This window comes from Malania oleifera, chromosome 9 (genome assembly GCF_029873635.1).
Source record: "Malania oleifera isolate guangnan ecotype guangnan chromosome 9, ASM2987363v1, whole genome shotgun sequence".
In the NCBI taxonomy this organism is placed as follows: Eukaryota; Viridiplantae; Streptophyta; class Magnoliopsida; order Santalales; family Ximeniaceae; genus Malania; species Malania oleifera.
In genome coordinates this window covers 7,606,046-7,618,370 of record NC_080425.1, presented here as the reverse complement: position 1 = coordinate 7,618,370, position 12,325 = coordinate 7,606,046, and positions in this window count along the sequence as shown.

Here is a 12,325-nt window from a genome sequence, read left to right as displayed (position 1 = left end):
TTAACAATTATGAAATCAATTGAGTTCGACTTGAGTTTCGAACTTAATATCTTCTAGTTGAATCAAGTTCAAGTATTTTATTGTATCGACTCAATTTGACTACAATGTATCTCTATTTTACTATGGATACAAATTATTTTTACACATATACTTAATAGTATACTACCAGTCAACTAGCAAAAAGTTTAATTAGTGAATAAAACTAATGTTCAAGGGTTTTTTGGTAGTTTTTGAAAACTCAAGTGTTAAGAGTGTCATATTTGGAAAACTCAAGGAGTGTTATTGGATTTACCTTTTTATTTTTCTTTTCTTTCTTTCCCTTTCCCCTCTCTCCCCATGTGATTGGCCCTATCCCAACTTCCCCTAATATTTTTATATATATTTACATTTATATAAAGTAAAACAATAAGACTAATTCAAGTTATTGACACCACTTTTCTTTATCCTTTATATATATCTGGATGAATTAAAATTATAAAATTAATTCAAATATAAATTATTTAGAAATATAGAAATATGTATACTGCGTTAAAAATATTCAAATTATTAAATTAAATCAATTTTTTTTTTAAAATATAGTGATATGTTTGTCATACATGCATGTATACTCTTTGAAGACGTGAAGAGTTCTCTGTTTTCTATTGATAAGAATTTATTGGAAGAGTTTCAAGTAAAATCGATAACACCAAAGGTTATAACTCCTCAAAAAGTTGTCTAGGAAAAGCCTCCTGTAGGTTGGTTGAAGCTAAATATCGATGACTCTTGTAGAGGAAATTCGGGTTCTTGTGGTGGTGGTGGTATTAACCACGACTCATCAAGTAATATTAAGTCTGCTTTCTCTGAAAAATTTGAGTCAGGTGATATTAATGGAGCGGAGTTGTAGGCTCTTACTAGTGGTGTATGACTTTGTAAAGAGTTGGGATGTTAAAATATTTTTATTGAAAGCGACTCGGAATTGGTGGTGGAAGGGATCACATCAGGAATTTGCTCTTCTTAGTACTCATGGGACTTTTGGGAATTGTTAGAGGAGGAGCTACTTGGCGAGGGAGGCAACACAAGCTGATATTTTGTAGGTGATGAGCTATCGAGTAAAATGAGAGGTTTAATTCGTTTGGATAAGATGAGAATTCCAAGCCTTCATTTTTAAATGTCATCATTTGATTCTCCTAGTTCAAAACCAATAAGTTGTAAATGGATCTTCAAAAAGAAAATGAAGGCAGATGGAACAATTGACAAATTCAAAGTAAGGTTAGTAGCTAAAGGCTTTACACAAAAGGAAGGCATAGACTACTTTGATACTTATGCTCCAGTTGCAAGGACTGCAAATATAAGAGTCTTGCTTGCCTTATCTTCCATCTACAAGTTCGAAATCCATCAAGTGGATGTAAAAAATGCATTCTTGAATGGAGAATTGGATGAAGAAATTTACATGAAACAACGTGAAGGCTTTATTATGCCTGGAAATGAATCTAAAGTACGTAATTGGTTAAATCTCTTTATGGACTCAAACAAGCCCCAAAACAGTGGCATGAAAAATTTGACCAAGTTATTCTTTCTAATGGCTTTAGAATACATGAATCTGATAAATGTGTCTATAGTAAGTTCAATAGAAATAAATGTGTAATTATTTGCTTATATGTTGATGATATGCTAATTTTTGGTACTGATATTGAAAGTGTTGAAAGTGCTAAGAAAATGTTGTTATCTAATTTTGATATGAAAGATATGGGTAATGTAGATGTGATTCTAGGTATTAGAATAATTAGAAACAATGATAAATTGATTCTCACACAATCAAATTATATTGAAAAGATACTAAAAAAATTTAATCACTATGACTGCAAATCTGTTAGCACACCTTTTGATGCAAATTTAAAATTATATCCTAACACTAGTAGAGCAATAAATCAGTTAGAATATGCTAGAGTTATTGGTTGCTTGATGTATGCTATGACTTCTACTAGAGCTAATATTGCATTTGATGTAGGTAAACTTCGTAGATATACTAGTAATCCTAGTGATATTCATTGGCATGCTATATATAGAGTGTTAAAGTATTTGAAATATACTATAGGTTGTGGCATACGTTATGAAGGATATCCTACTGTTTTAGAAGGATTCACGAATGTCAATTGGATCATTGATTGTAATGATTATACATCAACCAGTGGGTGGATATTCACCTTATTTGGAGGAGCTATCTCCTGGGGTTCAAAGAAGAAAAGCCTTATAACAGATTCCACTATGGCATCAGAATTTGTGGCTTTAGCTTCCTATAGCAAAGAGGTAGAATGGCTTAGGAATTTGCTATTAGAAATTCCATTCTGGTCAAAGCCTACGCCACCTATATATTTGCATTGTGACAGTGAGGCAACTTTGTCATGGGCATATAGTAATATATACAATGATAAATCCAGACATATTGGCCTAAGACATAGTTATATAAGGCAATTAATTACTGATGGTATAATTACCATAGATTTTGTGAGATCAAGCCAAAGTTTGGCTAATTGAGTAACAAAAGGACTTGCAAGAAACATGGTCTGGAAAACATCAAAGGGGATGAGACTTAAATCCATAACCCATAGTCACCATGATGAAAACTCGACTCAACACTTAAAATTTTCAAGCTCTTGAGTTCAATAAGCAAAGTACATCATATGTAGTAATTGGAAGCACTAAAATGTATATGTGTCACATAATCCATCCCAAGGAAAACAGTGCTTTGTACCTATAATGAGGAAAAGGTGAAGGTTGAGCTTAAGCTCTTAATAAGATTATAACAGGTTTTGTGTGGTACTTTAATTACAGGGGTACCTTTGATAAACCAACCTATATGAGTGTCAGAAGTGGTGCCGCTTCCTATGAGAAATGGATTTATCTCTAGAGCACTTATTAAACTAGGATATAGACACAAGGCCAATCCACGCGTCAGCTTTTGGTAACACCCAAAGATCTAATAATTTGTATGTGATATGTATTCGGTTAATCAAAAGAGGATTGCTAGTTTAAAGTTCATCTACCATGTAATCCTAATTAACTTTGATATGTATTCACTAAGTGAAGGTTCAAGTTCTAAAAAACACCTTCATTTATGCATAAATTCTCTCTTATCTAAATTAATTGTTTTTCATATATATTTTGAAAATGGTGGGTGAATGTTGAAATATTTTCTAAAATAATCATGAGGAGCATCAAATACTATGTGAGTTTGTCCCACATTGGAAAGAGTGAAAAAGGAAAAGTCATTAATATTTGATAAGGTGAAATAATCTCTTAAAATTAGTTAAGAGATGGTGCTAGTGTGTACTCTAGTGTGAAACATCGTCTGCACATGCACACGCACATGCACAAGCAGCTTGGGCTGTAGGGCGCTAGTGGCACATTTAGTTGGCGCACAACCACTTAACACTTTGCACACTTGCATCGTTACGAGATCGCGGCCATTGATAATGATCGGATGACTTAAAATTAATCTTATATTTTTATAAGATCAAGTGATGTGATCTGAACCATATAAATAATCTAACGATTAAAATAATTGACTTTCCATAATGTCTCGACTAGGGTGCAACTAGGTGACCTTGGAAGTGCGACTAGGTCTTTTGAACATGAAGAAATAATTGGTTTTCCAAAATGTGTCAACCAAAGCTCGACCAGGGTGCGACTAGGTCGACACCTGGTGCGACCAGGTCGATGCCTGGTGCGATTTTAGAAATTTTCTTTGCGAATGAACATATGCAACCTTTCGGAAAATGTATAATTATGTCTATTTAAAGACATAATTCTCTTCAAGAATAATATAGAAAATTCGATTTTAGAAATTTTCTTTGCGAATGAACATATGCAACCTTTCGGAAAATGTATAATTATGTCTATTTAAAGACATAATTCTCTTCAAGAATAATATAGAAAATTCGATCATTCTCTCTTTCTTTTTCTCTCATAAGACTTTTAACAAACTATATTTTTCTTCAATACTGGGTTATGTTTTTCTGCAGAAACAGAATTTTAGAAATTTGTTTAGATACGTCTAAGGGTTTTTGTGATCAGTTTTCGTTTGTATATAACACAAACTGATACTAGATTATATTTTGGGTTTCATTGTATCCTGAAAACGTATTTATTGACTCAACACACACCGATCTGGTGAGGGCAAATAACGTTTTAAGGAAAACGATATTATAACGTGTCTTGAAACATTTTTAGTACCGTAGCATTTTCTTGTATACATTTATTTTTCCACATTCAACCAATTATTCGCTTAACTCCTTACACAATCTGATTATTTTGCCCACAATATGATTCCACCTAAACTTGGAAACCCACCTAACACATGCTAGAAGAGATAAATGGAGAGAGTAAAGAGGACATGTACCTCTACAACTTCTCTGCACTTCTTTTCTGCTTTTCCCCTTGGTTGATTGAACTATACTACCTTTGGTCAAGCTCCTTTCTCTTCCGTGAGCTCTGTGCAAGCTCCTTTCTATACTCCTTCTCTCTAAGTCCTCTTCTTCTCTTAGCAGCTGCTCTAGTGAGCCATACTTTGCTTCTCTGCACTCTACCACCTCCTTCGTGCTCTCTCCACCTTTGAGATGCTCTCCTCTCTAATTCTTTCACCTTTTTACTCAATTAAAAGCCCTCTCCCCAAATTTGGTTTTATAGGAAAACCAATCTGTTGATCTCTTTAAACTCCCTTGTCATTCACTGCGCAATCAATCGACTACACTTGTTGATTTTAATTCTCTTATTAATTTTTTATTTCTTCAGTTACTTGTTATTTTTTGTGGTGTCTAGGAAGTTGCAGCAGCAGAATAAGTTGCAAATGGGTAAAGGTCATATATGGGCTAGTTAGGTTTGAGCTACGGGCTCTGAAATTAGACCCTTTTAATTTAATCACAGGCCTCCATTGGGCCTGTAGTTACAACATAAAACCCAACTTGGGCTTCAAGCACAGGTGCACCATAGGTCTCAATTTGATAAAATACGCCCATCACAGGCTTTAGATCACACACACACAAACCCACTATGGTCCTCTTGTTAAAACAATAAGCCCAAATTTGGTCTTCAGTCAAATGTAGGCCCACTATGGGGCTCAAAAGAGGATAAGCCCAAAATTGGGTAGCAATCCAAATGTAGGCCCAATGTAATCTTCAAAACATTACTAGCCCTACTAAAGAAAGAGAAAATCTACCCCCACGGGGCATGGCACGGTGGTAAAGCAGGCGGGGATAACTTGAGTATCGGAGGTTTGATTTTTAATGGTGACAAAGTCTTGGTGCGCTTTGTACCTCCTTAGGGGGGGGGGGGGTGGGGTGTTTTCCCATTCGCATGTCATAAAGGAGGGGCCATGGGAGGGTTAAACTGCTTCTCGAAAGTCAAACCCAAGTGTGTATAGACCATGACCGCATCTAGATGTACCTGAACGGCGAACCAGGGGGGAGGGTCGTTGTCCCGAGGGGTTGGTGCTGCACCAGGGGATCCGAAGGGCTCGTTGGTGGCTGGAATCCCCTGGTAAAAAAAAAAAAAAAAGGAGAGAAAATCTAATTATTGTACTAACTTGAAATAAATATGCTTGAAGATGTGAGGCCCAAGGCTGTTTTTTTTTTGTTCTGTGTTTTGGGTTATGTTTTATTAGTAAATCAATACATATGGATGACTGTAAGTAAAAATATGTAATATAAACTTCGTGGATGAATCTGCATTTATTTTGAGGCAGTGAAAGGATAAGCGATTTACCACATTGACCCCAGGAGCCATAGCTAAGAAAAAAAACTTAGAAGGAACCCATTTCTATTTCACAAAACATTTTTCCTCCAAAACTCAATTTAATGATTCCAAAAAGAAATGAATTAGAACCTATTTCAATAGAAAACAATTTTAACCATGCTTATTTAGAAATCTCAAAAATTACAATGAATTAAACAAGTAAATAGTTTTGCTATGTAATGGTCAAGCAAAATGGGTTGTCTATTGGAGGGCTACAATAAAAATGGCTTTTGACTTTTTGAAGTAGTTAAATAAAATGTGAGAGGATTAGGTGTCAATTAGGTATTAGGCTAGGGTTGAAGGTGGAGTTAGAGGTTCACGCAGGAGTGGCTTTTGACTTTTAGAAGTAGTTAAATAAAATGTGAGAGGATTAGGTGTCAATTAGGTATTAGGATAGGGTTGAAGGTGGAGTTAGAGGTTCACACAGGAGGCTAAGGTTCAAGCTTATATTTTTTAGGCTCAATTAGGCTTCAATTTGAGACCTTGAAGCTCAACTGTGTCTTACTGAATGAAAGAGACGAGAGGTTATTAGGCTGTAAAATGAGACTTTGAAGTTTGATTGAGTCTTAATTTGAGAGTTAAGATACAACTAAACTTCAATTCAAGATCTTAAAGCCTAATCCGACCTCGATCAAAGAATTGGGGAGGTTTAAAGGGTGCATTTGGACTAGATTTGTGGATTGACGCCCTCATTTTGGAGGTTGGTGAGTTATGAATGTACTTTTAGGCTTAGTGTTGGGATTTGAAAAGAGATAAGGTTCAATTTTGGAAGGTTGGGTTGCAATTAGGATTGGTCTTGTGACTTGAGGCCAGATTAGGACATAAAGGTCCAGTTTTTAGAGATTTAGGCTCAAATGTGGGGTTAGGTCAATTTTAAGGAAATAAAAGCTAGCTGGATCTTTATTGGGAGTGAGAAAAGTGTTTAGGTTAGGTTTGTGGGATGTAGGCTAACCTTATTGGTATTTAGGTGGAATATTGTTGGGACTTTTGATGGATCCAGAGTGATCAAGATTTTGTTTTTGTAGTTATTGTATGAGTTTTGTTTTAGTTTCTATGTGATGTGGTTAATGTATGTAATGGAGAGAAGTTATTTAAAGAAAGAAAAACGTAGTGAAAATTCAATTTATTTTGTTGTAGTTTGTTTGTTTTGTTTTATTTTTATTTTTATTTTGTTTTTCAAAGGGAATTGAGTGCAAGGATATGAAATAGAATCATGACCTTGAGCGCAAATTGAGATTAAATACCTCTCTTTTGTTTCGTTTGTTTTTTTTAGTGTGAGTTGGGAGGAGAGGGGAATGAGAGCCCTCTAAGGCGAGAGAGAAAGAGGGCTTGTACAAGGTCCTTTTCCGTTGATAAGAAAAACCTTAGACGGCAGACAACTTTATTTTTCAATTTGAAAAGAAAAATTCTAATATGAACGCCCTATGGTAACTATTTTCTAAAACAAATAACTCACAACCTAACTTATGAACTCAAATTTTGAGCCTTTTTTAAAATAAATAAAAATCTAAAATCAATACATGTCTTGAAAAACAGCCCTTAATTTTCCTATATTATGTCTTAGACAAATACTATGTCTACAATTATTATTAGAGAATCTCCCTAACACTTCTTGGATTACCTACAATCTAAGCTAATTTGTTCATTTATTTATTGTATTTTTTTTTTATTTTGAACACTTAATGGACTTTTTGAAGCTTTTGGGATAACCAAGTGCATAATTTTAGTTTTTGCTTCAACTAAATTTGAAACTCTTCAACATTGTCGGAGTGATTTGAGAATTTTTATTTAATTTATAAAAGCTAACTTTTATTGCTCAAGTTTGTAGAATTTTACCTTGTTAATTTTTTAACAGCCTACTCGATGCTCTAAGAGGATTCTTATAATTTTATTTTAGCTTAGTTATTTCTTCTAACGTCCTTGACACTTTCAAGGGGTTCAAGAACTTTTAATTAACTTTTTTTTTAATTTATCAAACTTTAGTCCTAAATATCAATGATTTAGTAGGCTTTTTCGACACTCTAGGATAGCCAGGATTATTATGAGTAGTTATAGTAAATTCTTCGACCTTTCTTACATTCCTGAAGTGGTTAATAGCTAAATTTTCTTAATTATTAAATGACACAAATTTTACAATGTTTTATAGTTAAATTAATTATTCCTAGTACATGGGTGTCTCCCCAACATTCTTAGAATGATACAATATTGTACTTTAGATGATTATTCCAATTATTAACTTTCAACTTTTTCAACCGATTCCACCAACGTTTTGAGACAAAATAAATTATTTCGATTATTATATTTTTTAATATATATTTTTTATTTTTTATGATCTCCCTACAAATGTTTTATTAAGCATTTCTATGAATTAAATTAAGCAAAGAAAAACTCAATGGCACCCTGTTGCAGCAAAAAATGTCGATCGACCTTTAACGAGCTTTTTGACTCCAATCATCTAAAACAGACGAAAATAAGAGTGGCTTGGAGGACTCGGAGTGTACTTCGAGGGATCTCTCTGATGCCTAAGGAAGGGATTGGCTTGAGAGGTTGTAAGCAATAGTAAATTAATTGGGTTTTAAATGAGATACCTTTGCTTTCTCCGTGTTACCCCTCTTATAGTAGCGAGGTTTGACTCTTAAGGAGATCTATCATTATGATGTCCAGCGTGGATCACTCCAACCATTACAACACTAGCGTGGATCTCTCTAGTTATCATTAGAATGAAGTTGATTGCTCTGTCAGAACAGTTGACTTGGATAATGACTGCCCCCATCAATGCCGGGTCTTGACTTCCTTTTACTCTGGGATTGATTTATTCGGGGCATATCAATTCCCCCCCCCCCTCTAGTCTCAAATTTTTAGAACATGTTCTTGAAACTTAAAAAATTGTCCTATCTCTCCCTCTCTCCCTTTTTTTTTTTTTTTTTTTGCCTCAAGCCGATGTCATAGGTCGGCTGGTCCAAGCCGATATAGAGGTTAGTTCGACTCTGCCGAGCCAAAGCCAAAGCCAAGGGAGGACGGCTTCATCGAGTCGGTGTGGGTGCCAGTTCGGCTTTGCAGAGCCAAAGCCAAAGCCATAGGAGGTCGGCTTCGTTGAGCCGGTGAGGGTGCCAGTTCAACTTTGCCGAGCTGAAGTCACAGGAGGTCGACTTCAAATAGACACACTTGTTCTATCACCAATTTGATTTATCGGCTTGACTTCAACGGATCAATTACCAATCCTCCTATGTGTTATAATTGTAGATAATTCGAACACATCAAGTCGAATTGTCCCTAGCTGAAGAAAGGGTCTAAGAAGAAGAAGAAGAAGGCCCTAAAAGTGGGTTGAGACACGCACAATACCAGTAGTTCAGAATTGGAATCCAGTGATGACGAGATGGTAAACCTATTTCTGATGGCATATGATGACCACGAGGTACAATCATTTTGTTCTGCATCATCTTACTATTCTAGTGATTCCGAAAATGAAAATAGCATGCTTTCGTATGATGAATTGCATCAGGAATATGTGTACACCCTTAAAATGCTTGAGAAAATGAATAAGAAAAATTCTAGTTTAAAATTAAAATTGAAAGAATTTCCAAAGTTAGTTGAATGTCAAAATGAATCTCATGCATCCCTCATGAAAAACAAGGATTTGAAAATTGAGGAGTTAGAAAAGAATTTGAAAGATAAATCTAAGATTATATGTAAATTTACTGAAGATCAAAACAATTTTGAAAAACTCTTAGGAGCTCAAAGAAATTCCCTAGAGAAGGAAGGCCTTGGTTTTACTGGAAAGGAGAATCTAAAACAGAAACATCTTTATATGGGATATTTTGTAAGAGAGTCAAAATCATATGTTCAAACTAAAGACTATCATAGAAATATTACATGTTTTAAATGTAAGAGTTTGGGTCACATAAAATTTGATTGTCTTTCAAAAATAAAGATGTCAAAATTTAAAAAGTCTAGAAAGTCAAAGGAGAATCTAGTACTAACCCCCAAGAACCCAAGAAAATATGGGTACCAAAAGTAGTTATCTGATTATGTCCTGCAGATGTGCTTGAGATCGTCCTCCTCGAAGGACAAGTGGTATATGGATAGTGGATGTTCGCGACACATGATAGGAGATAAAGCTAAATTCGCATCTATCATATCCAAAGATGAAGGATTCATTATGTTTGGGGATAACTCTAAAGGTAGAATCATTGGAGTTGGTAAGGTTGGTAAGGAACCTTCTCTCGTCATTGATAATGTGCTGTTAGTTGATGAGTTGAAACATAACTTATTGAGTATAAGTCAACTATGTGATAAAGGTTATAAAGTCTCATTTCGAACATGACAAATGCACTGTAGAGAACAAATTTGAAAACAAAATATTGTTTACTGCTGATCGTTATGAAAATGTATACATTACTAGCCTTTATAAACTTGCTTCTCAACATGTTACTTGTTTTTTTTTTTGCTATAAATTAGATTAGTTGGATTTGGCATAGGAGACTAGGACACAAACATGGATTTAATATCTAAACTTGTTAAGAAAGAATTAGTTAAGGGATTTCCTAAGACTAAATTCGTGAAAGATAAAATCTTTGATGCATGCCAACTAGGAAAACAAGCAAAAACGAGTTTTAATTAAGAAGAAGAAAGAAATCTCTATTACTAGGCCACTTCAAATGCTACACTTATATTTATTTGGTCCAAACCCAATTCAGAGTTTAGGAGGAAAGTCATACGCATTCGTCATAGTTGATGATTATTCAAGATATACATGGGTCCTATTTTTAGGTCACAAAGATGAAAAGTGTGAACAATTCATAAATCCGTGTAAGAAAATTCAAAATGAAAAGGGTTATACTGTCACTAAAATCCGAAGTGATAGGGGTAGAGAATTTAAAAATGAAAGCATGGAAGACTACTGTAATTCATTAGGAATAACTCATAATTTTTCGGCTTCTAGAATCCCACAACAGAATGGTGTAGTTGAAAGGAAGAATAGGTTTATACAAGAAATGACCAGAACTATGCTTAATGAACATAAACTACCTAAGTACTTCTGGGCTAAGACAATGAATACCGCCTGTTATGTTCTAAATAGAGTTTTGATTAGACCATCTCTTAATAAGACTCCATACGAATTATGGAATGGCCATAGACCAAACATATAATATTTTCATGTCTTTGGCTGTAAATGTTTTGTACTTAGAGACAATGAACATTTAGGAAAGTTTGATGTGAAATCAGATGAAGGTATCTTCCTAGGGTATGCCTTAGATAGTAAAGCCTATAGAGTATACAACAAACAAACATTAACTGTTATAGAATCCATTCATATAGTGTTCGATAAGCCAAATCCCTTCTCAAAAAGGACTGATGAAGATGAAATTGAGATAAATAAGAAATTTGAAAAACTATCCATTAAAGATGAATCAGGAAAGAAAAATGAAATTAAGGAACCATCTGTTGAATCTAATCAAATTGAAAATGGTTAATAAACCACCTAGAGAAGGGAAGTACAATAAGAATTATCCCATTAATCAAATAATAGGTGAACCATTACGTGGAGTAGCCACATGATCCTCACTTAGGAATATGATTAGTCATTTTGCCTTTCTATCTCAAGAAAACCTAGGAATGTAAGTGAAACAATTGAGGATGAGTCATGGGTGTTGTCCATGCAAGAAGAGTTAAACCAGTTTGAGAGAAACAAAGTATGGATATTAGTTTCTAGACCATAGGATAATACAATCATTGGAACAAAATGGATATATAAGAACAAGAAAGATGAACATGAGATAGTTGTTAGAAATAAGGCAAGACCAGTAGCTCAAGGATATAACCAGGAAAAAGGAATAGATTTTGAAGAAACCTTTGCACCTGTAGCTAGAATGGAAGCCATTCGAATGCTTTTAGCCTATGCCTCTTAAGGATTTCAAGCTATATCAAATGGATGTTAAAAGCGCGTTTTTAAATGGCTACATAAGTGAAGAGGTATATGTAGAACAACCCTCAGGCTTTGAAAACCATAAGAATCCAAATCACGTTTATAGACTAACAAAAGCCTTGTACGGTTTAAAGCAAGCTCTTAGAGCTTGGTATGAGAGATTAAGCGGCTTTCTACTAGACAAAGGATTTATCAGAGGAAGGATAGACACAACACATTTCATAAAGTCTAAGAAAGATGACTTGCTCCTAGTTCAAATATATGTAGATGATATCATATTTGGAGCTACAAATAAAGACTTGTGCAATGAGTTTGCTAGTACTATGCAAAATGAATTTGAGATGAGCATGATGGGTGAACTAAATTTCTTCTTAGGACTTTAGATCAAACAAGCAAAACATGGAATCTTTGTAAATCAATCGAAGTACATTAGAGATCTGCTCAAAAAGTTTAATAGGGAAGATGGAAAAATACTAGGAACACCTATGAGCGCTTCTTTGAAATTAGACAAAGATGAACAAGGTATACTAGTAGATGTCAAGCTTTATTGTGGAATGATCGGTAGCTTACTTTATCTGATTACCAGCAGACCTGACATAATGTTTAGTATATGTTTGTGTGCAAGATTTC